The 23,971-nt window shown below is 49.7% G+C and overlaps 2 long non-coding RNA genes across 2 annotated transcripts; one reads left to right on the forward strand and one right to left on the reverse strand.

Annotated features, from left to right (window-relative positions):
- Nucleotides 1-1,700: 1,700 nt before the first annotated feature.
- LOC125781177 (uncharacterized) lies at nucleotides 1,701-23,224 on the forward strand. Its single transcript, XR_007424314.1, has 3 exons — nucleotides 1,701-2,034; nucleotides 17,814-17,900; nucleotides 22,662-23,224. It is a non-coding gene; the product is annotated as an uncharacterized LOC125781177 (long non-coding RNA).
- On the reverse strand, nucleotides 18,552-23,213 carry LOC125781175 (uncharacterized). Its single transcript, XR_007424312.1, has 3 exons — nucleotides 23,152-23,213; nucleotides 21,219-21,271; nucleotides 18,552-19,296 (listed from the first exon to the last, which is right to left on the reverse strand). It is a non-coding gene; the product is annotated as an uncharacterized LOC125781175 (long non-coding RNA).
- Nucleotides 23,225-23,971: the final 747 nt, after the last annotated feature.

Consider the following 23,971-nt stretch of genomic DNA (forward strand, 5'->3'; position numbering starts at 1 on the left):
TCATTCCAATGGGGCCACTTCGTACGACATTCGTACGAAATCTGTACGTCGTAACTTTTCGTAACGCATATTTTCGGAAAGAGCTCAATAAGTTCTACAGGTCCTCAATTGGTTTCATCTTCGTATTTCAAAAATTGCGACGTCCACGGGCGTGCAAAGTTCTGCCCATTCATTTTCAATGGGCAAAAAAACGCGTACTTACGAAGTTTTTACGAAAAACGTAAGTCCGATCGGAAAGCTGTATACAAGCCCACCATTCCCGATATGGACGCACGTTTTCTCTTTTGAACGAAGTCGATATTTCGAAAACTGCGGCACTAGTTAACCGGACAAAAAACAGGTGGAATAATAATAATAATAATAATAAGAAGAAGAAGAATAAGACTTAAGAAGAACAATACTGTGATTGCATTACTGCAATCACACTAATAAGAAGAAGAAGAAGAAGAAGAATAAGACTTAAGAAGATCAATACTGTGATTGCATTACTGCAATCACACTAATAATAATAATAACTAGATTGCAGTTCCTACAGAAACTGCGAGTGTGATTGCAGTGCTGGCTGGTATCTGCTGTGGTGTTGCTAAGGTGTTGCTAAGTGGTTGCTAAGGTGTGGCTATGGTATCCGGGGTGGTTGCTAAGGTGTTGCTAAGTGGTTGCTAGGTGGTTGCTAAGGTGTTGCTAGGCGGTTGCTAAGGTGTTGCTATGGTATCTGGGGTGGTTGCTAAGGTGTTGCTAGGTGGTTGCTAAGGTGTTGCTAGGCGGTTGCTAAGGTGTTGCTATGGTATCCGGGGTGGTTGCTAAGGTGTTGCTAGCTGGTTGCTAGGTGGTTGCTAAGGTGTTGCTAGGCGGTTGCTAAGGTGTTGCTATGGTATCCGGGGTGGTTGCTAAGGTGTTGCTAGGTGGTTGCTACGTGGTTGCTAAGTTGTTGCTAGGCGGTTGCTAAGGTGTTGCTATGGTATCCGGGGTGGTTGCTAAGGTGTTGCTAGGTGGTTGCTAGGGTGTTGCTAGGCGGTTGCTAAGGTGTTGCTATGGTATCCGGGGTGGTTGCTAAGGTGTTGCTAGGTGGTTGCTAGGTGGTTGCTAGGGTGTTGCTAGGCGGTTGCTAAGGTGTTGCTATGGTATCCGGGGTGGTTGCTAAGGTGTTGCTAGGTGGTTGCTAGGTGGTTGCTAGGGTGTTGCTAGGCGGTTGCTAAGGTGTTGCTATGGTATCCGGGGTGGTTGCTAAGGTGTTGCTAGGTGGTTGCTAGGTGGTTGCTAGGGTGTTGCTAGGCGGTTGCTAAGGTGTTGCTATGGTATCCGGGGTGGTTGCTAAGGTGTTGCTAGGTGGTTGCTAGGTGGTTGCTAGGGTGTTGCTAGGCGGTTGCTAAGGTGTTGCTATGGTATCCGGGGTGGTTGCTAAGGTGTTGCTAGGTGGTTGCTAGGTGGTTGCTAGGGTGTTGCTAGGCGGTTGCTAAGGTGTTGCTATGGTATCCGGGGTGGTTGCTAAGGTGTTGCTAGGTGGTTGCTAGGTGGTTGCTAGGGTGTTGCTAGGCGGTTGCTAAGGTGTTGCTATGGTATCCGGGGTGGTTGCTAAGGTGTTGCTAGGTGGTTGCTAGGTGGTTGCTAGGGTGTTGCTAGGCGGTTGCTAAGGTGTTGCTATGGTATCCGGGGTGGTTGCTAAGGTGTTGCTAGGTGGTTGCTAGGTGGTTGCTAGGGTGTTGCTAGGCGGTTGCTAAGGTGTTGCTATGGTATCCGGGGTGGTTGCTAAGGTGTTGCTAAGTGGTTGCTAGGTGGTTGCTAAGGTGTTGCTAGGCGGTTGCTAAGGTGTTGCTATGGTATCTGGGGTGGTTGCTAAGGTGTTGCTAGGTGGTTGCTAAGGTGTTGCTAGGCGGTTGCTAAGGTGTTGCTATGGTATCCAGGGTGGTTGCTAAGGTGTTGCTAGGTGGTTGCTAGGTGGTTGCTAAGGTGTTGCTAGGCGGTTGCTAAGGTGTTGCTATGGTATCCGGGGTGGTTGCTAAGGTGTTGCTAGGTGGTTGCTAGGTGGTTGCTAAGGTGTTGCTATGGTATCCGGGGTGGTTGCTAAGGTGTTGCTAGGTGGTTGCTAGGGTGTTGCTATGGTATCCGGGGTGGTTGCTAAGGTGTTGCTAGGTGGTTGCTAGGTGGTTGCTAGGGTGTTGCTAGGCGGTTGCTAAGGTGTTGCTATGGTATCCGGGGTGGTTGCTAAGGTGTTGCTAGGTGGTTGCTAAGGTGTTGCTAGGCGGTTGCTAAGGTGTTGCTATGGTATCCGGGGTGGTTGCTAAGGTGTTGCTAGGTGGTTGCTAAGGTGTTGCTAGGCGGTTGCTAAGGTGTTGCTATGGTATCCGGGGTGGTTGCTAAGGTGTTGCTAGGTGGTTGCTAGGGTGTTGCTAGGCGGTTGCTAAGGTGTTGCTATGGTATCCGGGGTGGTTGCTAAGGTGTTGCTAGGTGGTTGCTAGGGTGTTGCTAGGCGGTTGCTAAGGTGTTGCTATGGTATCCGGGGTGGTTGCTAAGGTGTTGCTAGGTGGTTGCTAGGTGGTTGCTAGGGTGTTGCTAGGCGGTTGCTAAGGTGTTGCTATGGTATCCGGGGTGGTTGCTAAGGTGTTGCTAGGTGGTTGCTAGGTGGTTGCTAGGGTGTTGCTAGGCGGTTGCTAAGGTGTTGCTATGGTATCCGGGGTGGTTGCTAAGGTGTTGCTAGGTGGTTGCTAGGTGGTTGCTAGGGTGTTGCTAGGCGGTTGCTAAGGTGTTGCTATGGTATCCGGGGTGTTTGCTAAGGTGTTGCTAGGTGGTTGCTAGGTGGTTGCTAGGGTGTTGCTAGGCGGTTGCTAAGGTGTTGCTATGGTATCCGGGGTGGTTGCTAAGGTGTTGCTAGGTGGTTGCTAGGTGGTTGCTAGGGTGTTGCTAGGGGGTTGCTAAGGTGTTGCTATGGTATCTGGGGTGGTTGCTAAGGTGTTGCTAGATGGTTGCTAGGTGGTTGCTATGGTGTTGCTAGGCGGTTGCTAAGGTGTTGCTATGGTATCCGGGGTGGTTGCTATGGTGTTTCTAGGTGGTTGCTAGGTGATGTATATGCATAAATTTGATTAAATGGTGTTTGCACGTTGCTACGCAACGTGCAAATACATCAATCAGCTATGCACGCTAGGTTGCTCTGGCCGTTCGGGGGTGTCCAAACTTTTGACCCGTGGCTCCATTACACACAGTACTGGGGGGCCGGGGTGTCCAAACTTTTGACCCGTGGCTCCATTACACACAGTACTGGGGGGCCGGGGTGTCCAAACTTTTGACCTAACGCTGATTTATCCCATAGCTGCTCCATTACACACAGTACTGGAGTTCTAGCTACCTGTCCTTCGATCTAGCTGCCGTCCTCCGATTGGCCCCATTCATTCCAATGGGGCCACTTCGTACGACATTCGTACGAAATCCGTACGTCGTAACTTTTCGTAACGCATATTTTCGGAAAGAGCTCAATAAGTTCTACAGGTCCTCAATTGGTTTCATCTTAGTATTTCAAAAATTGCGACGTCCACGGGCGTGCAAAGTTCTGCCCATTCATTTTCAATGGGCAAAAAAACGCGTACTTACGAAGTTTTTACGAAAAACGTAAGTCCGATCGGAAAGCTGTATACAAGCCCACCATTCCCGATATGGACGCACGTTTTCTCTTTTGAACGAAGTCGATATTTCGAAAACTGCGGCACTAGTTAACCGGACAAAAAACAGGTGGAATAATAATAATAACTAGATTGCAGTTCCTACAGAAACTGCGAGTGTGATTGCAGTGCTGGCTGGTATCTGCTATGGTGTTGCTAAGGTGTTGCTATGGTATCCGGGGTGGTTGCTAAGGTGTTGCTAGGTGGTTGCTAGGGTGTTGCTAGGCGGTTGCTAAGGTGTTGCTATGGTATCCGGGGTGGTTGCTAAGGTGTTGCTAGGTGGTTGCTAGGTGGTTGCTAAGGTGTTGCTAGGCGGTTGCTAAGGTGTTGCTATGGTATCCGGGGTGGTTGCTAAGGTGGTTGCTAGGTGGTTGCTAGGTGGTTGCTAGGGTGTTGCTAGGCGGTTGCTAAGGTGTTGCTAGGTGGTTGCTAGGTGGTTGCTAGGGTGTTGCTAGGCGGTTGCTAAGGTGTTGCTATGGTATCCGGGGTAGTTGCTAAGCTGTTGCTAGGTGGTTGCTAGGTGGTTGCTAGGGTGTTGCTTGGCGGTTGCTAAGGTGTTGCTATGGTATCCGGGGTGGTTGCTAAGGTGTTGCTAGGTGGTTGCTAGGTGGTTGCTAAGGTGTTGCTAGCCGGTTGCTAAGGTGTTGCTATGGTATCCGGGGTGGTTGCTAAGGTGTTGCTAGGTGGTTGCTAGGGTGTTGCTAGGCGGTTGCTAAGGTGTTGCTATGGTATCTGGGGTGGTTGCTAAGGTGTTGCTAGGTGGTTGCTAGGTGGTTGCTAGGGTGTTGCTAGGCGGTTGCTAAGGTGTTGCTATGGTATCCGGGGTGGTTGCTAAGGTGTTGCTAGGTGGTTGCTAGGTGGTTGCTAGGGTGTTGCTAGGCGGTTGCTAAGGTGTTGCTATGGTATCCGTGGTGGTTGCTAAGGTGTTGCTAAGTGGTTGCTAGGTGGTTGCTAAGGTGTTGCTAGGCGGTTGCTAAGGTGTTGCTATGGTATCCGGGGTGGTTGCTAAGGTGTTGCTAGGTGGTTGCTAGGTGGTTGCTAGAGTGTTGCTAGGCGGTTGCTAAGGTGTTGCTATGGTATCCAGGGTGGTTGCTAAGGTGTTGCTAGGTGGTTGCTAGGTGGTTGCTAGGGTGTTGCTAGGCGGTTGCTAAGGTGTTGCTACGGTATCCGGGGTGGTTGCTAAGGTGTTGCTAGGTGGTTGCTAGGTGGTTGCTAGGGTGTTGCTAGGCGGTTGCTAAGGTGTTGCTATGGTATCCGGGGTGGTTGCTAAGGTGTTGCTAGGTGGTTGCTAGGTGGTTGCTAAGGTGTTGCTAGGCGGTTGCTAAGGTGTTGCTATGGTATCCGGGGTGGTTGCTAAGGTGTTGCTAGGTGGTTGCTAGGTGGTTGCTAGGTGGTTGCTAGGCGGTTGCTAAGGTGTTGCTATGGTATCCGGGGTGGTTGCTAAGGTGTTGCTAAGTGGTTGCTATGCGGTTGCTAAGGTGTTGCTAGGCGGTTGCTAAGGTGTTGCTATGGTATCCGGGGAGGTTGCTAAGGTGTTGCTAGGTGGTTGCTAGGTGGTTGCTAAGGTGTTGCTAGGCGGTTGCTAAGGTGTTGCTATGGTATCTGTGGTGGTTGCTATGGTGTTTCTAGGTGGTTGCTAGGTGATGTATATGCATAAATTTGATTAAATGGTGTTTGCACGTTGCTACGCAACGTGCAAATACATCAATCAGCTATGCACGCTAGGTTGCTCTGGCCGTTCGGGGGTGTCCAAACTTTTGACCCGTGGCTCCATTACACACAGTACTGGGGGGCCGGGGTGTCCAAACTTTTGACCCATGGCTCCATTACACACAGTATTGGGGGGCCGGGGTGTCCAAACTTTTGACCTAATGCTGTTTTATCCCATAGCTGCTCCATACACTCACAGTACTGGAGTTCTAGCTACCTGTCCTTCGATCTAGCTGCCGTCCTCCGATTGGCCCCATTCATTCCAATGGGGCCACTTCGTACGACATTCGTACGAAATCCGTACGTCGTAACTTTTCGTAACGCATATTTTCGGAAAGAGCTCAATAAGTTCTACAGGTCCTCAATTGGTTTCATCTTCGTATTTCAAAAATTGCGACGTCCACGGGCGTGCAAAGTTCTGCCCATTCATTGTCAATGGGCAAAAAAACGCGTACTTACGAAGTTTTTACGAAAAACGTAAGTCCGATCGGAAAGCTGTATACAAGCCCACCATTCCCGATATAGACGCACGTTTTCTCTTTTGAACGAAGTCGATATTTCGAAAACTGCGGCACTAGTTAACCGGACAAAAAACAGGTGGAACTAGATTGCAGTTCCTGCAGAAACTGCGAGTGTGATTGCAGTGCTGGCTGGTATCTGCTAAGGTGTTGCTAAGGTGTTGCTATGGTATCCGGGGTGGTTGCTAAGATGTTGCTAGGTGGTTGCTAAGGTGTTGCTAGGCGGTTGCTAAGGTGTTGCTATGGTATCTGGGGTGGTTGCTAAGGTGTTGCTAGGTGGTTACTAGGTGGTTGCTAAGGTGTTGCTAGGCGGTTGCTAAGGTGTTGCTACGCGGTTGCTAAGGTGTTGCTATGGTATTTGGGGTGGTTGCTAAGGTGTTGCTAGGTGGTTGCTAGGTGGTTGCTAGGTGGTTGCTAAGGTGTTGCTAGGCGGTTGCTAAGGTGTTGCTATGGTATCCGGGGTGGTTGCTAAGGTGTTGCTAGGTGGTTGCTAGGGTGTTGCTAGGCGGTTGCTAAGGTGTTGCTATGGTATCTTGGGTGGTTGCTAAGGTGTTGCTAGGTGGTTGCTAGGTGGTTGCTAGGGTGTTGCTAGGCGGTTGCTAAGGTGTTGCTATGGTATCCGGGGTGGTTGCTAAGGTGTTGCTAGGTGGTTGCTAGGGTGTTGCTAGGCGGTTGCTAAGGTGTTGCTATGGTATCCGGGGTGGTTGCTAAGGTGTTGCTAGGTGGTTGCTAGGTGGTTGCTAGGGTGTTGCTAGGCGGTTGCTAAGGTGTTGCTATGGTATCCGGGGTGGTTGCTAAGGTGTTGCTAGGTGGTTGCTAGGTGGTTGCTAGGGTGTTGCTAGGCGGTTGCTAAGGTGTTGCTATGGTATCTGGGGTGGTTGCTAAGGTGTTGCTAGGTGGTTGCTAGGTGGTTGCTAGGTGGTTGCTAGGGTGTTGCTAGGCGGTTGCTAAGGTGTTGCTATGGTATCCGGGGTGGTTGCTAAGGTGTTGCTAGGTGGTTGCTAGGGTGTTGCTAGGCAGTTGCTAAGGTGTTGCTATGGTATCCGGGGTGGTTGCTAAGGTGTTGCTAGGTGGTTGCTAGGTGGTTGCTAGGGTGTTGCTAGGCGGTTGCTAAGGTGTTGCTATGGTATCCTGGGTGGTTGCTAAGGTGTTGCTAGGTGGTTGCTAGGTGGTTGCTAGGGTGTTGCTAGGCGGTTGCTAAGGTGTTGCTATGGTATCCGGGGTGGTTGCTAAGGTGTTGCTAGGTGGTTGCTAGGTGGTTGCTAGGGTGTTGCTAGGCGGTTGCTAAGGTGTTGCTATGGTATCCGGAGTGGTTGCTAAGGTGTTGCTAGGTGGTTGCTAGGGTGTTGCTAGGCGGTTGCTATGGTATCCGGGGAGGTTGCTAAGGTGTTGCTAAGTGGTTGGTAGGTGGTTGCTAAGGTGTTGCTAGGCGGTTGCTAAGGTGTTGCTATGGTATCCGGGGTGGTTGCTAAGGTGTTGCTAGGTGGTTGCTAAGGTGTTGCCAGGCGGTTGCTTAGGTGTTGCTATGGTATCCGGGGTGGTTGCTAAGGTGTTGCTAGGTGGTTGCTAGGTGGTTGCTAGGGTGTTGCTAGGCGGTTGCTAAGGTGTTGCTATGGTATCCAGGGTGGTTGCTATGGTGTTTCTAGGTGGTTGCTAGGTGATGTATATGCATAAATTTGATTAAATGGTGTTTGCACGTTGCTACGCAACGTGCAAATACATCAATCAGCTATGCACGCTAGGTTGCTCTGGCCGTTCGGGGGTGTCCAAACTTTTGACCCGTGGCTCCATTACACACAGTACTGGGGGGCCGGGGTGTCCAAACTTTTGACCCGTGGCTCCATTACACACAGTACTGGGGTGCCGGGGTGTCCAAACTTTTGACCTAATGCTGTTTTATCCCATAGCTGCTCCATTACACACAGTACTGGAGTTCTAGCTACCTGTCCTTCGATCTAGCTGCCGTCCTCCGATTGGCCCCATTCATTCCAATGGGGCCACTTCGTACGACAATCGTACGAAATCCGTACGTCGTAACTTTTCGTAACGCATATTTTCGGAAAGAGCTCAATAAGTTCTACAGGTCCTCAATTGGTTTCATCTTCGTATTTCAAAAATTGCGACGTCCACGGGCGTGCAAAGTTCTGCCCATTCATTTTCAATGGTCAAAAAAACGCGTACTTACGAAGTTTTTACGAAAAACGTAAGTCCGATCGGAAAGCTGTATACAAGCCCACCATTCCCGATATGGACGCACGTTTTCTCTTTTGAACGAAGTCGATATTTCGAAAACTGCGGCACTAGTTAACCGGACAAAAAACAGGTGGAATAATAATAATAATAATAATAATAAGAAGAATAAGACTTAAGAAGAACAATACTGTGATTGCATTACTGCAATCACACTAATAATAATAATAATAATAATAATAATAACTAGATTGCAGTTCCTACAGAAACTGCGAGTGTGATTGCAGCGCTGGCTGGTATCTGCTAAGGTGTTGCTAGGTGGTTGCTAAGGTGTTGCTAGGTGGTTGCTAAGGTGTTGCTATGGTATCCGGGGTGGTTGCTAAGATGTTGCTAGGTGGTTGCTAGGTGGTTGCTAAGGTATTGCTAGGCGGTTGCTAAGGTGTTGCTATGGTATCCGGGATGGTTGCTAAGGTGTTGCTAGGTGGTTGCTAGGGTGTTGCTAGGCAGTTGCTAAGGTGTTGCTATGGTATCCAGGGTGGTTGCTAAGGTGTTGCTAGGTGGTTGCTAGGCGGTTGCTAAGGTGTTGCTATGGTATCCGGGGTGGTTGCTAAGGTGTTGCTAAGTGGTTGCTAGGTGGTTGCTAAGGTGTTGCTAGGCGGTTGCTAAGGTGTTGCTATGGTATCCAGGGTGGTTGCTAAGGTGTTGCTAGGTGGTTGCTAGGCAGTTGCTAAGGTGTTGCTATGGTATCCGGGGTGGTTGCTAAGGTGTTGCTAGGTGGTTGCTAGGTGGTTGCTAGGGTGTTGCTAGGCGGTTGCTAAGGTGTTGCTATGGTATCCGGGGTGGTTGCTAAGGTGTTGCTAAGTGGTTGCTATGTGGTTGCTAAGGTGTTGCTAGGCGGTTGCTAAGGTGTTGCTATGGTATCCGGGGTGGTTGCTAAGGTGTTGCTAGGTGGTTGCTAGAGTGTTGCTAGGCGGTTGCTAAGGTGTTGCTATGGTATCCGGGGTGGTTGCTAAGGTGTTGCTAGGTGGTTGCTAGGTGGTTGCTAGGGTGTTGCTAGGCGGTTGCTAAGGTGTTGCTATGGTATCCGGGGTGGTTGCTAAGGTGTTGCTAGGTGGTTGCTAGGTTGTTGCTAGGGTGTTGCTAGGCGGTTGCTAAGGTGTTGCTATGGTATCCAGGGTGGTTGCTAAGGTGTTGCTAGGTGGTTGCTAGGTGGTTGCTAAGGTGTTGCTAGGCGGTTGCTAAGGTGTTGCTATGGTATCCGGGGTGGTTGCTAAGGTGTTGCTAGGTGGTTGCTAGGTGGTTGCTAGGTGTTGCTAGGCGGTTGCTAAGGTGTTGCTATGGTATCCGGGGTGGTTGCTAAGGTGTTGCTAGGTGGTTGCTAAGGTGTTGCTAGGCGGTTGCTAAGGTGTTGCTATGGTATCTGTGGTGGTTGCTAAGGTGTTGCTAGGTGGTTGCTAGGTGGTTGCTAGGGTGTTGCTAGGGTGTTGCTAGGCGGTTGCTAAGGTGTTGCTATGGTATCCGGGGTGGTTGCTAAGTGGTTGCTAAGGTGTTGCTAGGCGGTTGCTAAGGTGTTGCTATGGTATCCGGGGTGGTTGCTAAGGTGTTGCTAGGTGGTTGCTAGGCAGTTGCTAAGGTGTTGCTATGGTATCCGGGGTGGTTGCTAAGGTGTTGCCAAGTGGTTTCTATGCGGTTGCTAAGGTGTTGCTAGGCGGTTGCTAAGGTGTTGCTATGGTATCCGGGGAGGTTGCTAAGGTGTTGCTAGGTGGTTGCTAGGTGGTTGCTAAGGTGTTGCTAGGCGGTTGCTAAGGTGTTGCTATGGTATCTGTGGTGGTTGCTATGGTGTTTCTAGGTGGTTGCTAGGTGATTTATATGCATAAATTAGATTAAATGGTACGCAACGTGCAAATACATCAATCAGCTATGCACGCTAGGTTGCTCTGGCCGTTCGGGGGTGTCCAAACTTTTGACCCGTGGCTCCATTACACACAGTACTGGGGGGCCGGGGTGTCCAAACTTTTGACCCGTGGCTCCATTACACACAGTACTGGGGGGCCGGGGTGTCCAAACTTTTGACCTAATGCTGTTTTATCCCATAGCTGCTCCATACACTCACAGTACTGGAGTTCTAGCTACCTGTCCTTCGATCTAGCTGCCGTCCTCCGATTGGCCCCATTCATTCCAATGGGGCCACTTCGTACGACAATCGTACGAAATCCGTACGTCGTAACTTTTCGTAACGCATATTTTCGGAAAGAGCTCAATAAGTTCTACAGGTCCTCAATTGGTTTCATCTTCGTATTTCAAAAATTGCGACGTCCACGGGCGTGCAAAGTTCTGCCCATTCATTTTCAATGGGCAAAAAAACGCGTACTTACGAAGTTTTTACGAAAAACGTAAGTCCGATCGGAAAGCTGTATACAAGCCCACCATTCCCGATAAGGACGCACGTTTTCTCTTTTGAACGAAGTCGATATTTCGAAAACTGCGGCACTAGTTAACCGGACAAAAAACAGGTGGAATAATAATAAGAATAAGACTTAAGAATAACAGTACTGTGATTGCATACTGCAATCACACTAATAATAAGAAGAAGAAGAATAAGACTTAAGAAGAACAATACTGTGATTGCATTACTGCAATCACACTAATAACTAGATTGCAGTTCCTACAGAAACTGCGAGTGTGATTGCAGTGCTGGCTGGTATCTGCTATGGTGTTGCTAAGGTGTTGCTATGGTATCCGGGGTGGTTGCTAAGGTGTTGCTAGGTGGTTGCTAAGGTGTTGCTAGGCGGTTGCTAAGGTGTTGCTATGGTATCCGGGGTGGTTGCTAAGGTGTTGCTAGGTGGTTGCTAGGTGGTTGCTAGGGTGTTGCTAGGCGGTTCCTAAGGTGTTGCTATGGTATCCGGGGTGGTTGCTAAGTGGTTGCTAGGGTGTTGCTAGGCGGTTGCTAAGGTGTTGCTATGGTATCCGGGGTGGTTGCTAAGGTGTTGCTAGGTGGTTGCTAGGTGGTTGCTAGGGTGTTGCTAGGCGGTTGCTAAGGTGTTGCTATGGTATCCGGGGTGGTTGCTAAGGTGTTGCTAGGTGGTTGCTAAGGTGTTGCTAGGCGGTTGCTAAGGTGTTGCTATGGTATCCGGGGTGGTTGCTAGGGTGTTGCTAGGCGGTTGCTAAGGTGTTGCTATGATATCCAGGATGGTTGCTAAGGTGTTGCTAGGTGGTTGCTAGGTTGTTGCTAGAGTGTTGCTAGGCGGTTGCTAAGGTGTTGCTAGGGTATCCGGGGTGGTTGCTAAGGTGTTGCTAGGTGGTTGCTAGGTGGTTGCTAAGGTGTTGCTAGGCGGTTGCTAAGGTGTTGCTATGGTATCCGGGGTGGTTGCTAAGGTGTTACTAGGTGGTTGCTAGGGTGTTGCTAGGTGGTTGCTAAGGTGTTGCTATGGTATCCGGGGTGGTTGCTAAGGTGTTGCTAGGTGGTTTCTAAGGTGTTGCTAGGCGGTTGCTAAGGTGTTGCTATGGTATCCGGGGTGGTTGCTAAGGTGTTGCTAGGTGGTTGCTAGGCGGTTGCTAAGGTGTTGCTATGGTATCCGGGGTGGTTGCTAAGGTGTTGCTAAGTGGTTGCTATGCGGTTGCTAAGGTGTTGCTAGGCGGTTGCTAAGGTGTTGCTATGGTATCCGGGGAGGTTGCTAAGGTGTTGCAAGGTGGTTGCTAGGTGGTTGCTAAGGTGTTGCTAGGCGGTTGCTAAGGTGTTGCTATGGTATCTGTGGTGGTTGCTATGGTGTTTCTAGGTGGTTGCTAGGTGATTTATATGCATTAATTAGATTAAATGGTGTTTGCACGTTGCTACGCAACGTGCAAATACATCAATCAGCTATGCACGCTAGGTTGCTCTGGCCGTTCGGGGGTGTCCAAACTTTTGACCCGTGGCTCCATTAAACACAGTACTGGGGGGGCCGGGGTGTCCAAACTTTTGACCCGTGGCTCCATTACACACAGTACTGGGGGGGGCCGGGGTGTCCAAACTTTTGACCTAACGCTGATTTATCCCATAGCTGCTCCATTACACACAGTACTGGAGTTCTAGCTACCTGTCCTTCGATCTAGCTGCCGTCCTCCGATTGGCCCCATTCATTCCAATGGGGCCACTTCGTACGACATTCGTACGAAATCCGTACGTCGTAACTTTTCGTAACCCATATTTTCGGAAAGAGCTCAATAAGTTCTACAGGTCCTCAATTGGTTTCATCTTCATATTTCAAAAATTGCGATGTCCACGGGCGTGCAAAGTTCTGCCCATTCATTTTCAATGGGCAAAAAAACGCGTACTTACGAAGTTTTTACGAAAAACGTAATTCCGATCGGAAAGCTGTATACAAGCCCACCATTCCCGATATGGACGCACGTTTTCTCTTTTGAACGAAGTCGATATTTCGAAAACTGCGGCACTAGTTAACCGGACAAAAAACAGGTGGAATAATAATAATAAGAATAAGACTTAAGAAGAACAATACTGTGATTGCATTACTGCAATCACACTAATAACTAGATTGCAGTTCCTACAGAAACTGCGAGTGTGATTGCAGTGCTGGCTGGTATCTGCTATGGTGTTGCTAAGGTGTTGCTAAGTGGTTGCTAAGGTGTGGCTATGGTATCCGGGGTGGTTGCTTAGGTGTTGCTAAGTGGTTGCTAGGTGGTTGCTAAGGTGTTGCTAGGCGGTTGCTAAGGTGTTGCTATGGTATCTGGGGTGGTTGCTAAGGTGTTGCTAGGTGGTTGCTAAGGTGTTGCTAGGCGGTTGCTAAGGTGTTGCTATGGTATCCAGGGTGGTTGCTAAGGTGTTGCTAGGTGGTTGCTAAGGTGTTGCTAGGCGGTTGCTAAGGTGTTGCTATGGTATCCGGGGTGGTTGCTAAGGTGTTGCTAGGTGGTTGCTAGGTGGTTGCTAAGGTGTTGCTAGGCGGTTGCTAAGGTGTTGCTATGGTATCCGGGAGTGGTTGCTAAGGTGTTGCTAGGTGGTTGCTAGGGTGTTGCTATGGTATCCGGGGTGGTTGCTAAGGTGTTGCTAGGTGGTTGCTAGGTGGTTGCTAGGGTGTTGCTAGGCGGTTGCTAAGGTGTTGCTATGGTATCCGGGGTGGTTGCTAAGGTGTTGCTAGGTGGTTGCTAAGGTGTTGCTAGGCGGTTGCTAAGGTGTTGCTATGGTATCCGGGGTGGTTGCTAAGGTGTTGCTAGGTGGTTGCTAGGTGGTTGCTAGGGTGTTGCTAGGCGGTTGCTAAGGTGTTGCTATGGTATCCGGGGTGGTTGCTAAGGTGTTGCTAGGTGGTTGCTAGGGTGTTGCTAGGCGGTTGCTAAGGTGTTGCTATGGTATCCGGGGTGGTTGCTAAGGTGTTGCTAGGTGGTTGCTAGGGTGTTGCTAGGCGGTTGCTAAGGTGTTGCTATGGTATCCGGGGTGGTTGCTAAGGTGTTGCTAGGTGGTTGCTAGGTGGTTGCTAGGGTGTTGCTAGGCGGTTGCTAAGGTGTTGCTATGGTATCTGGGGTGGTTGCTAAGGTGTTGCTAGGTGGTTGCTAGGTGGTTGCTAGGGTGTTGCTAGGCGGTTGCTAAGGTGTTGCTATGGTATCCGGGGTGGTTGCTAAGGTGTTGCTAGGTGGTTGCTAGGTGGTTGCTAGGGTGTTGCTAGGCGGTTGCTAAGGTGTTGCTATGGTATCCGGGGTGGTTGCTAAGGTGTTGCTAGGTGGTTGCTAGGTGGTTGCTAGGGTGTTGCTAGGCGGTTGCTAAGGTGTTGCTATGGTATCCGGGGTGTTTGCTAAGGTGTTGCTAGGTGGTTGCTAGGTGGTTGCTAGGGTGTTGCTAGGCGGTTGCTAAGGTGTTGCTATGGTATCCGGGGTGGTTGCTAAGGTGTTGCTAGGTGGTTGCTAGGTGGTTGCTAGGGTGTTGCTAGGGGGTTGCTAAGGTGTTGCTATGGTATCTGGGGTGGTTGCTAAGGTGTTGCTAGATGGTTGCTAGGTGGTTGCTATGGTGTTGCTAGGCGGTTGCTAAGGTGTTGCTATGGTATCCGGGGTGGTTGCTATGGTGTTTCTAGGTGGTTGCTAGGTGATGTATATGCATAAATTTGATTAAATGGTGTTTGCACGTTGCTACGCAACGTGCAAATACATCAATCAGCTATGCACGCTAGGTTGCTCTGGCCGTTCGGGGGTGTCCAAACTTTTGACCCGTGGCTCCATTACACACAGTACTGGGGGGCCGGGGTGTCCAAACTTTTGACCCGTGGCTCCATTACACACAGTACTGGGGGGCCGGGGTGTCCAAACTTTTGACCTAACGCTGATTTATCCCATAGCTGCTCCATTACACACAGTACTGGAGTTCTAGCTACCTGTCCTTCGATCTAGCTGCCGTCCTCCGATTGGCCCCATTCATTCCAATGGGGCCACTTCGTACGACATTCGTACGAAATCCGTACGTCGTAACTTTTCGTAACGCATATTTTCGGAAAGAGCTCAATAAGTTCTACAGGTCCTCAATTGGTTTCATCTTCGTATTTCAAAAATTGCGACGTCCACGGGCGTGCAAAGTTCTGCCCATTCATTTTCAATGGGCAAAAAAACGCGTACTTACGAAGTTTTTACGAAAAACGTAAGTCCGATCGGAAAGCTGTATACAAGCCCACCATTCCCGATATGGACGCACGTTTTCTCTTTTGGACGAAGTCGATATTTCGAAAACTGCGGCACTAGTTAACCGGACAAAAAACAGGTGGAACTAGATTGCAGTTCCTACAGAAACTGCGAGTGTGATTGCAGTGCTGGCTGGTATCTGCTATGGTGTTGCTAAGGTGTTGCTAAGTGGTTGCTAAGGTGTGGCTATGGTATCCGGGGTGGTTGCTAAGGTGTTGCTAAGTGGTTGCTAGGTGGTTGCTAAGGTGTTGCTAGGCGGTTGCTAAGGTGTTGCTATGGTATCTGGGGTGGTTGCTAAGGTGTTGCTAGGTGGTTGCTAAGGTGTTGCTAGGCGGTTGCTAAGGTGTTGCTATGGTATCCAGGGTGGTTGCTAAGGTGTTGCTAGGTGGTTGCTAGGTGGTTGCTAAGGTGTTGCTAGGCGGTTGCTAAGGTGTTGCTATGGTATCCGGGGTGGTTGCTAAGGTGTTGCTAGGTGGTTGCTAGGTGGTTGCTAAGGTGTTGCTAGGCGGTTGCTAAGGTGTTGCTATGGTATCCGGGGTGGTTGCTAAGGTGTTGCTAGGTGGTTGCTAGGGTGTTGCTATGGTATCCGGGGTGGTTGCTAAGGTGTTGCTAGGTGGTTGCTAGGTGGTTGCTAGGGTGTTGCTAGGCGGTTGCTAAGGTGTTGCTATGGTATCCGGGGTGGTTGCTAAGGTGTTGCTAGGTGGTTGCTAAGGTGTTGCTAGGCGGTTGCTAAGGTGTTGCTATGGTATCCGGGGTGGTTGCTAAGGTGTTGCTAGGTGGTTGCTAAGGTGTTGCTAGGCGGTTGCTAAGGTGTTGCTATGGTATCCGGGGTGGTTGCTAAGGTGTTGCTAGGTGGTTGCTAGGGTGTTGCTAGGCGGTTGCTAAGGTGTTGCTATGGTATCCGGGGTGGTTGCTAAGGTGTTGCTAGGTGGTTGCTAAGGTGTTGCTATGGTATCCGGGGTGGTTGCTAAGGTGTTGCTAGGTGGTTGCTAGGTGGTTGCTAGGGTGTTGCTAGGCGGTTGCTAAGGTGTTGCTATGGTATCCGGGGTGGTTGCTAAGGTGTTGCTAGGTGGTTGCTAGGTGGTTGCTAGGGTGTTGCTAGGCGGTTGCTAAGGTGTTGCTATGGTATCCGGGGTGGTTGCTAAGGTGTTGCTAGGTGGTTGCTAGGTGGTTGCTAGGGTGTTGCTAGGCGGTTGCTAAGGTGTTGCTATGGTATCCGGGGTGGTTGCTAAGGTGTTGCTAGGTGGTTGCTAGGTGGTTGCTAGGGTGTTGCTAGGCGGTTGCTAAGGTGTTGCTATGGTATCCGGGGTGGTTGCTAAGGTGTTGCTAGGTGGTTGCTAGGTGGTTGCTAGGGTGTTGCTAGGCGGTTGCTAAGGTGTTGCTATGGTATCCGGGGTGTTTGCTAAGGTGTTGCTAGGTGGTTGCTAGGTGGTTGCTAGGGTGTTGCTAGGCGGTTGCTAAGGTGTTGCTATGGTATCCGGGTGGTTGCTAAGGTGTTGCTAGGTGGTTGCTAGGGTGTTGCTAGGGGGTTGCTAAGGTGTTGCTATGGTATCTGGGGTGGTTGCTAAGGTGTTGTTAGATGGTTGCTAGGTGGTTGCTATGGTGTTGCTAGGCGGTTGCTAAGGTGTTGCTATGGTATCTGTGGTGGTTGCTATGGTGTTTCTAGGTGGTTGCTAGGTGATTTATATGCATAAATTAGATTAAATGGTGTTTGCACGTTGCTACGCAACGTGCAAATACATCAATCAGCTATGCACGCTAGGTTGCTCTGGCCGTTCGGGGGTGTCCAAACTTTTGACCCGTGGCTCCATTACACACAGTACTGGGGGGCCGGGGTGTCCAAACTTTTGACCCGTGGCTCCATTACACACAGTACTGGGGGGCCGGGGTGTCCAAACTTTTGACCTAACGCTGATTTATCCCATAGCTGCTCCATACACTCACAGTACTGGAGTTCTAGCTACCTGTCCTTCGATCTAGCTGCCGTCCTCCGATTGGCCCCATTCATTCCAATGGGGCCACTTCGTACGACAATCGTACGAAATTCGTACGTCGTAACTTTTCGTAACGCATATTTTCGGAAAGAGCTCAATAAGTTCTACAGGTCCTCAATTGGTTTCATCTTCGTATTTCAAAAATTGCGACGTCCACGGGCGTGCAAAGTTCTGCCCATTCATTTTCAATGGGCAAAAAAACGCGTACTTACGAAGTTTTTACGAAAAACGTAAGTCCGATCGGAAAGCTGTATACAAGCCCACCATTCCCGATATGGACGCACGTTTTCTCTTTTGAACGAAGTCGATATTTCGAAAACTGCGGCACTAGTTAACCGGACAAAAAACAGGTGGAATAATAATAATAACTAGATTGCAGTTCCTACAGAAACTGCGAGTGTGATTGCAGTGCTGGCTGGTATCTGCTATGGTGTTGCTAGGTGGTTGCTAAGGTGTTGCTAGGTGGTTGCTAAGGTGTTGCTATGGTATCCGGGGTGGTTGCTAAGGTGTTGCTAGGTGGTTGCTAGCTGGTTGCTAGGCGGTTGCTAAGGTGTTACTATGGTATCCGGGGTGGTTGCTAAGGTGTTGCTAGGTGGTTGCTAGGTGGTTGCTAAGGTGTTGCTAGGCGGTTGCTAAGGTGTTGCTAGGCGGTTGCTAAGGTGTTGCTATGGTATTTGGGGTGGTTGCTAAGGTGTTGCTAGGTGGTTGCTAGGTGGTTGCTAAGGTGTTGCTAGGCGGTTGCTAAGGTGTTGCTATGGTATCCGGGGTGGTTGCTAAGGTGTTGCTAGGTGGTTGCTAGGTGGTTGCTAAGGTGTTGCTAGGCGGTTGCTAAGGTGTTGCTATGGTATCTTGGGTGGTTGCTAAGGTGTTGCTAGGTGGTTGCTAGGTGGTTGCTAGGGTGTTGCTAGGCGGTTGCTAAGGTGTTGCTATGGTATCCGGGGTGGTTGCTAAGGTGTTGCTAGGTGGTTGCTAAGTGGTTGCTAGGGTGTTGCTAGGCGGTTGCTAAGGTGTTGCTATGGTATCCGGGGTGGTTGCTAAGGTGTTGCTAGGTGGTTGCTAGGTGGTTGCTAGGGTGTTGCTAGGCGGTTGCTAAGGTGTTGCTATGGTATCCGGGGTGGTTGCTAAGGTGTTGCTAGGTGGTTCCTAGGTGGTTGCTAAGGTGTTGCTAGGCGGTTGCTAAGGTGTTGCTATGGTATCCGGGGTGGTTGCTAAGGTGTTGCTAGGTGGTTGCTAGGTGGTTGCTAAGGTGTTGCTAGGCGGTTGCTAAGGTGTTGCTATGGTATCCGGGGTGGTTGCTAAGGTGTTGCTAGGTGGTTGCTAGGGTGTTGCTAGGCGGTTGCTAAGGTGTTGCTATGGTATATGGGTGGTTGCTAAGGTGTTGCTAGGTGGTTGCTAGGTGGTTGCTAGGGTGTTGCTAGGCGGTTGCTAAGGTGTTGCTATGGTATCTGCGGTGGTTGCTAAGGTGTTGCTAAATGGTTGCTAGGTGGTTGCTATGGTGTTGCTAGGCGGTTGCTAAGGTGTTGCTATGGTATCCGGGGTGGTTGCTATGGTGTTTCTAGGTGGTTGCTAGGTGATGTATATGCATAAATTTGATTAAATGGTGTTTGCACGTTGCTACGCAACGTGCAAATACATCAATCAGCTATGCACGCTAGGTTGCTCTGACCGTTCGGGGGTGTCCAAACTTTTGACCCGTGGCTCCATTACACACAGTACTGGGGCTCTGGGGTGTCCAAACTTTTGACCCATGGCTCCATTACACACAGTACTGGGGGGCCGGGGTGTCCAAACTTTTGACCTAACGCTGATTTATCCCATAGCTGCTCCATACACTCACAGTACTGGAGTTCTAGCTACCTGTCCTTCGATCTAGCTGCCGTCCTCCGATTGGCCCCATTCATTCCAATGGGGCCACTTCGTACGACAATCGTACGAAATCCGTACGTCGTAACTTTTCGTAACGCATATTTTCGGAAAGAGCTCAATAAGTTCTACAGGTCCTCAATTGGTTTCATCTTCGTATTTCAAAAATTGCGACGTCCACGGGCGTGCAAAGTTCTGCCCATTCATTTTCAATGGGCAAAAAAACGCGTACTTACGAAGTTTTTACGAAAAACGTAAGTCCGATCGGAAAGCTGTATACAAGCCCACCATTCCCGATATGGACGCACGTTTTCTCTTTTGAACGAAGTCGATATTTCGAAAACTGCGGCACTAGTTAACCGGACAAAAAACAGGTGGAACTAGATTGCAGTTCCTACAGAAACTGCGAGTGTGATTGCAGAGCTGACCGGGGTACCCAAACTTTTGACCAGGTGCTCCATTACACACAGTACTGGGGCTCTGGGGTGTCCAAACTTTTGACCCGTGGGTCCAATACACACAGTACTGGGGCTCTGGGGTGTCCAAACTTTTGACCCATGGCTCCATTACACACAGTACTGGGGGGCCGGGGTGTCCAAACTTTTGACCCATGGCTCCATTACACACAGTACTGGGGGGCCGGGGTGTCCAAACTTTTGACCCATGGCTCCATTACACACAGTACTGGGGGGCCGGGGTGTCCAAACTTTTGACCTAATGCTGTTTTATCCCATAGCTGCTCCTTTACACACAGTACTGGAGTTCTAGCTACCTGTCCTTCGATCTAGCTGCCGTCCTCCGATTGGCCCCATTCATTCCAATGGGGCCACTTCGTACGACAATCGTACGAAATCCGTACGACGTAACTTTTCGTAACGCATATTTTCGGAAAGAGCTCAATAAGTTCTACAGGTCCTCAATTGGTTTCATCTTCGTATTTCAAAAATTGCGACGTCCACGGGCGTGCAAAGTTCTGCCCATTCATTTTCAATGGGCAAAAAAACGCGTACTTACGAAGTTTTTACGAAAAACGTAAGTCCGATCGGAAAGCTGTATACAAGCCCACCATTCCCGATATGGACGCACGTTTTCTCTTTTGAACGAAGTCGATATTTCGAAAACTGCGGCACTAGTTAACCGGACAAAAAACAGGTGGAATAATAATAATAATAATAAAAATAATAAGAAGAAGAAGAATAAGACTTAAGAAGATCAATACTGTGATTGCATTACTGCAATCACACTAATAATAATAATAACTAGATTGCAGTTCCTACAGAAACTGCGAGTGTGATTGCAGTGCTGGCTGGTATCTGCTATGGTGTTGCTAGGTGGTTGCTAAGGTGTTGCTAGGTGGTTGCTAAGGTGTTGCTATGGTATCCGGGGTGGTTGCTAAGGTGTTGCTAGGTGGTTGCTAGCTGGTTGCTAGGCGGTTGCTAAGGTGTTACTATGGTATCCGGGGTGGTTGCTAAGGTGTTGCTAGGTGGTTGCTAGGTGGTTGCTAAGGTGTTGCTAGGCGGTTGCTAAGGTGTTGCTAGGCGGTTGCTAAGGTGTTGCTATGGTATTTGGGGTGGTTGCTAAGGTGTTGCTAGGTGGTTGCTAGGTGGTTGCTAAGGTGTTGCTAGGCGGTTGCTAAGGTGTTGCTATGGTATCCGGGGTGGTTGCTAAGGTGTTGCTAGGTGGTTGCTAGGTGGTTGCTAAGGTGTTGCTAGGCGGTTGCTAAGGTGTTGCTATGGTATCTTGGGTGGTTGCTAAGGTGTTGCTAGGTGGTTGCTAGGTGGTTGCTAGGGTGTTGCTAGGCGGTTGCTAAGGTGTTGCTATGGTATCCGGGGTGGTTGCTAAGGTGTTGCTAGGTGGTTGCTAAGTGGTTGCTAGGGTGTTGCTAGGCGGTTGCTAAGGTGTTGCTATGGTATCCGGGGTGGTTGCTAAGGTGTTGCTAGGTGGTTGCTAGGTGGTTGCTAGGGTGTTGCTAGGCGGTTGCTAAGGTGTTGCTATGGTATCCGGGGTGGTTGCTAAGGTGTTGCTAGGTGGTTCCTAGGTGGTTGCTAAGGTGTTGCTAGGCGGTTGCTAAGGTGTTGCTATGGTATCCGGGGTGGTTGCTAAGGTGTTGCTAGGTGGTTGCTAGGTGGTTGCTAAGGTGTTGCTAGGCGGTTGCTAAGGTGTTGCTATGGTATCCGGGGTGGTTGCTAAGGTGTTGCTAGGTGGTTGCTAGGGTGTTGCTAGGCGGTTGCTAAGGTGTTGCTATGGTATATGGGTGGTTGCTAAGGTGTTGCTAGGTGGTTGCTAGGTGGTTGCTAGGGTGTTGCTAGGCGGTTGCTAAGGTGTTGCTATGGTATCTGCGGTGGTTGCTAAGGTGTTGCTAAATGGTTGCTAGGTGGTTGCTATGGTGTTGCTAGGCGGTTGCTAAGGTGTTGCTATGGTATCCGGGGTGGTTGCTATGGTGTTTCTAGGTGGTTGCTAGGTGATGTATATGCATAAATTTGATTAAATGGTGTTTGCACGTTGCTACGCAACGTGCAAATACATCAATCAGCTATGCACGCTAGGTTGCTCTGACCGTTCGGGGGTGTCCAAACTTTTGACCCGTGGCTCCATTACACACAGTACTGGGGCTCTGGGGTGTCCAAACTTTTGACCCATGGCTCCATTACACACAGTACTGGGGGGCCGGGGTGTCCAAACTTTTGACCTAATGCTGTTTTATCCCATAGCTGCTCCATACACTCACAGTACTGGAGTTCTAGCTACCTGTCCTTCGATCTAGCTGCCGTCCTCCGATTGGCCCCATTCATTCCAATGGGGCCACTTCGTACGACAATCGTACGAAATCCGTACGACGTAACTTTTCGTAACGCATATTTTCGGAAAGAGCTCAATAAGTTCTACAGGTCCTCAATTGGTTTCATCTTCGTATTTCAAAAATTGCGACGTCCACGGGCGTGCAAAGTTCTGCCCATTCATTTTCAATGGGCAAAAAAACGCGTACTTGCGAAGTTTTTACGAAAAACGTAAGTCCGATCGGAAAGCTGTATACAAGCACACCATTCCCGATATGGACGCACGTTTTCTCTTTTGAACGAAGTCGATATTTCGAAAACTGCGGCACTAGTTAACCGGACAAAAAACAGGTGGAATAATAATAATAAGAAACAGACTTAAGAAGATCAATACTGTGATTGCATTACTGCAATCACACTAATAACTAGATTGCAGTTCCTGCAGAAACTGCGAGTGTGATTGCAGTGCTGGCTGGTATCTGCTATGGTGTTGCTAAGGTGTTGCTATGGTATCCGGGGTGGTTGCTAAGGTGTTGCTAGGTGGTTGCTAAGGTGTTGCTAGGTGGTTGCTAAGGTGTTGCTATGGTATCCGGGGTGGTTGCTAAGGTGTTGCTAGGTGGTTGCTAGGGTGTTGCTAGGTGGTTGCTAAGGTGTTGCTATGGTATCCGGGGTGGTTGCTAAGGTGTTGCTAGGTGGTTGCTAGGTGGTTGCTAGGGTGTTGCTAGGCGGTTGCTAAGGTGTTGCTATGGTATCCGGGGTGGTTGCTAAGGTGTTGCTAGGTGGTTGCTAGGGTGTTGCTAGGCGGTTGCTAAGGTGTTGCTATGGTATCCTTGGTGGTTGCTAAGGTGTTGCTAGGTGGTTGCTAGGTGGTTGCTAGGGTGTTGCTAGGCGGTTTCTAAGGTGTTGCTATGGTATCCGGGGTGGTTGCTAAGGTGTTGCTAGGTGGTTGCTAGGTGGTTGCTAGGTTGTTGCTAGGCGGTTGCTAAGGTGTTGCTATGGTATCCGGGGTGGTTGCTAAGGTGTTGCTAGGTGGTTGCTAGGGTGTTGCTAGGCGGTTGCTAAGGTGTTGCTATGGTATCCGGGGTGGTTGCTAAGGTGTTGCTAGGTGGTTGCTAGGTGGTTGCTAGGGTGTTGCTAGGCGGTTGCTAAGGTGTTGCTATGGTATCCGGGGTGGTTGCTAAGGTGTTGCTAGGTGGTTGCTAGGTGGTTGGTAAGGTGTTGCTATCCGGTTGCTAAGGTGTTGCTATGGTATCCGGGGTGGTTGCTTAGGTGTTGCTAGGTGGTTGCTAGGGTGTTGCTAAGGTGTTGCTATGGTATCCGGAGTGGTTGCTAAGGTGTTGCTAGGTGGTTGCTAGGTGGTTGCTAGGGTGTTGCTAGGCGGTTGCTAAGGTGTTGCTATGGTATCCGGGGTGGTTGCTAAGGTGTTGCTAGGTGGTTGCTAGGTGGTTGCTAAGTTGTTGCTAGGCGGTTGCTAAGGTGTTGCTATGGTATCCGGGGTGGTTGCTAAGGTGTTGCTAGGTGGTTGCTAGGCGGTTGCTAAGGTGTTGCTATGGTATCCTGGGTGGTTGCTAAGGTGTTGCTAGGTGGTTGCTAGGTGGTTGCTAGGGTGTTGCTAGGCGGTTGCTAAGGTGTTGCTATGGTATCTGTGGTGGTTGCTATGGTGTTTCTAGGTGATTTATATGCATAAATTAGATTAAATGGTGTTTGCACGTTGCTACGCAACGTGCAAATACATCAATCAGCTATGCACGCTAGGTTGCTCTGGCCGTTCGGGGGTGTCCAAACTTTTGACCCATGGCTCCATTACACACAGTACTGGGGGGCCGGGGTGTCCAAACTTTTGACCCATGGCTCCATTACACACAGTACTGGGGGGGGGGCCGGGGTGTCCAAACTTTTGACCTAACGCTGATTTAACCCATAGCTGCTCCATTACACACAGTACTGGAGTTCTAGCTACCTGTCCTTCGATCTAGCTGCCGTCCTCCGATTGGCCCCATTCATTCCAATGGGGCCACTTCGTACGACATTCGTACGAAATCCGTACGTCGTAACTTTTCGTAACGCATATTTTCGGAAAGAGCTCAATAAGTTCTACAGGTCCTCAATTGGTTTCATCTTCGTATTTCAAAAATTGCGACGTCCACGGGCGTGCAAAGTTCTGCCCATTCATTTTCAATGGGCAAAAAAACGCGTACTTACGAAGTTTTTACGAAAAACGTAAGTCCGATCGGAAAGCTGTATACAAGCCCACCATTCCCGATATGGACGCACGTTTTCTCTTTTGAACGAAGTCGATATTTCGAAAACTGCGGCACTAGTTAACCGGACAAAAAACAGGTGGAATAATAATAATAACTAGATTGCAGTTCCTACAGAAACTGCGAGTGTGATTGCAGTGCTGGCTGGTATCTGCTATGGTGTTGCTAAGGTGTTGCTATGGTATCCGGGGTGGTTGCTAAGGTGTTGCTAAGTGGTTGCTAAGGTGTTGCTAGGCGGTTGCTAAGGTGTTGCTATGGTATCCGGGGTGGTTGCTAAGGTGTTGCTAGGTGGTTGCTAGGGTGTTGCTAGGCGGTTGCTAAGGTGTTGCTATGGTATCCGGGGTGGTTGCT

Source organism: Astyanax mexicanus, chromosome 15 (genome assembly GCF_023375975.1).
Source record: "Astyanax mexicanus isolate ESR-SI-001 chromosome 15, AstMex3_surface, whole genome shotgun sequence".
Lineage (NCBI taxonomy): Eukaryota > Metazoa > Chordata > Actinopteri > Characiformes > Acestrorhamphidae > Astyanax > Astyanax mexicanus.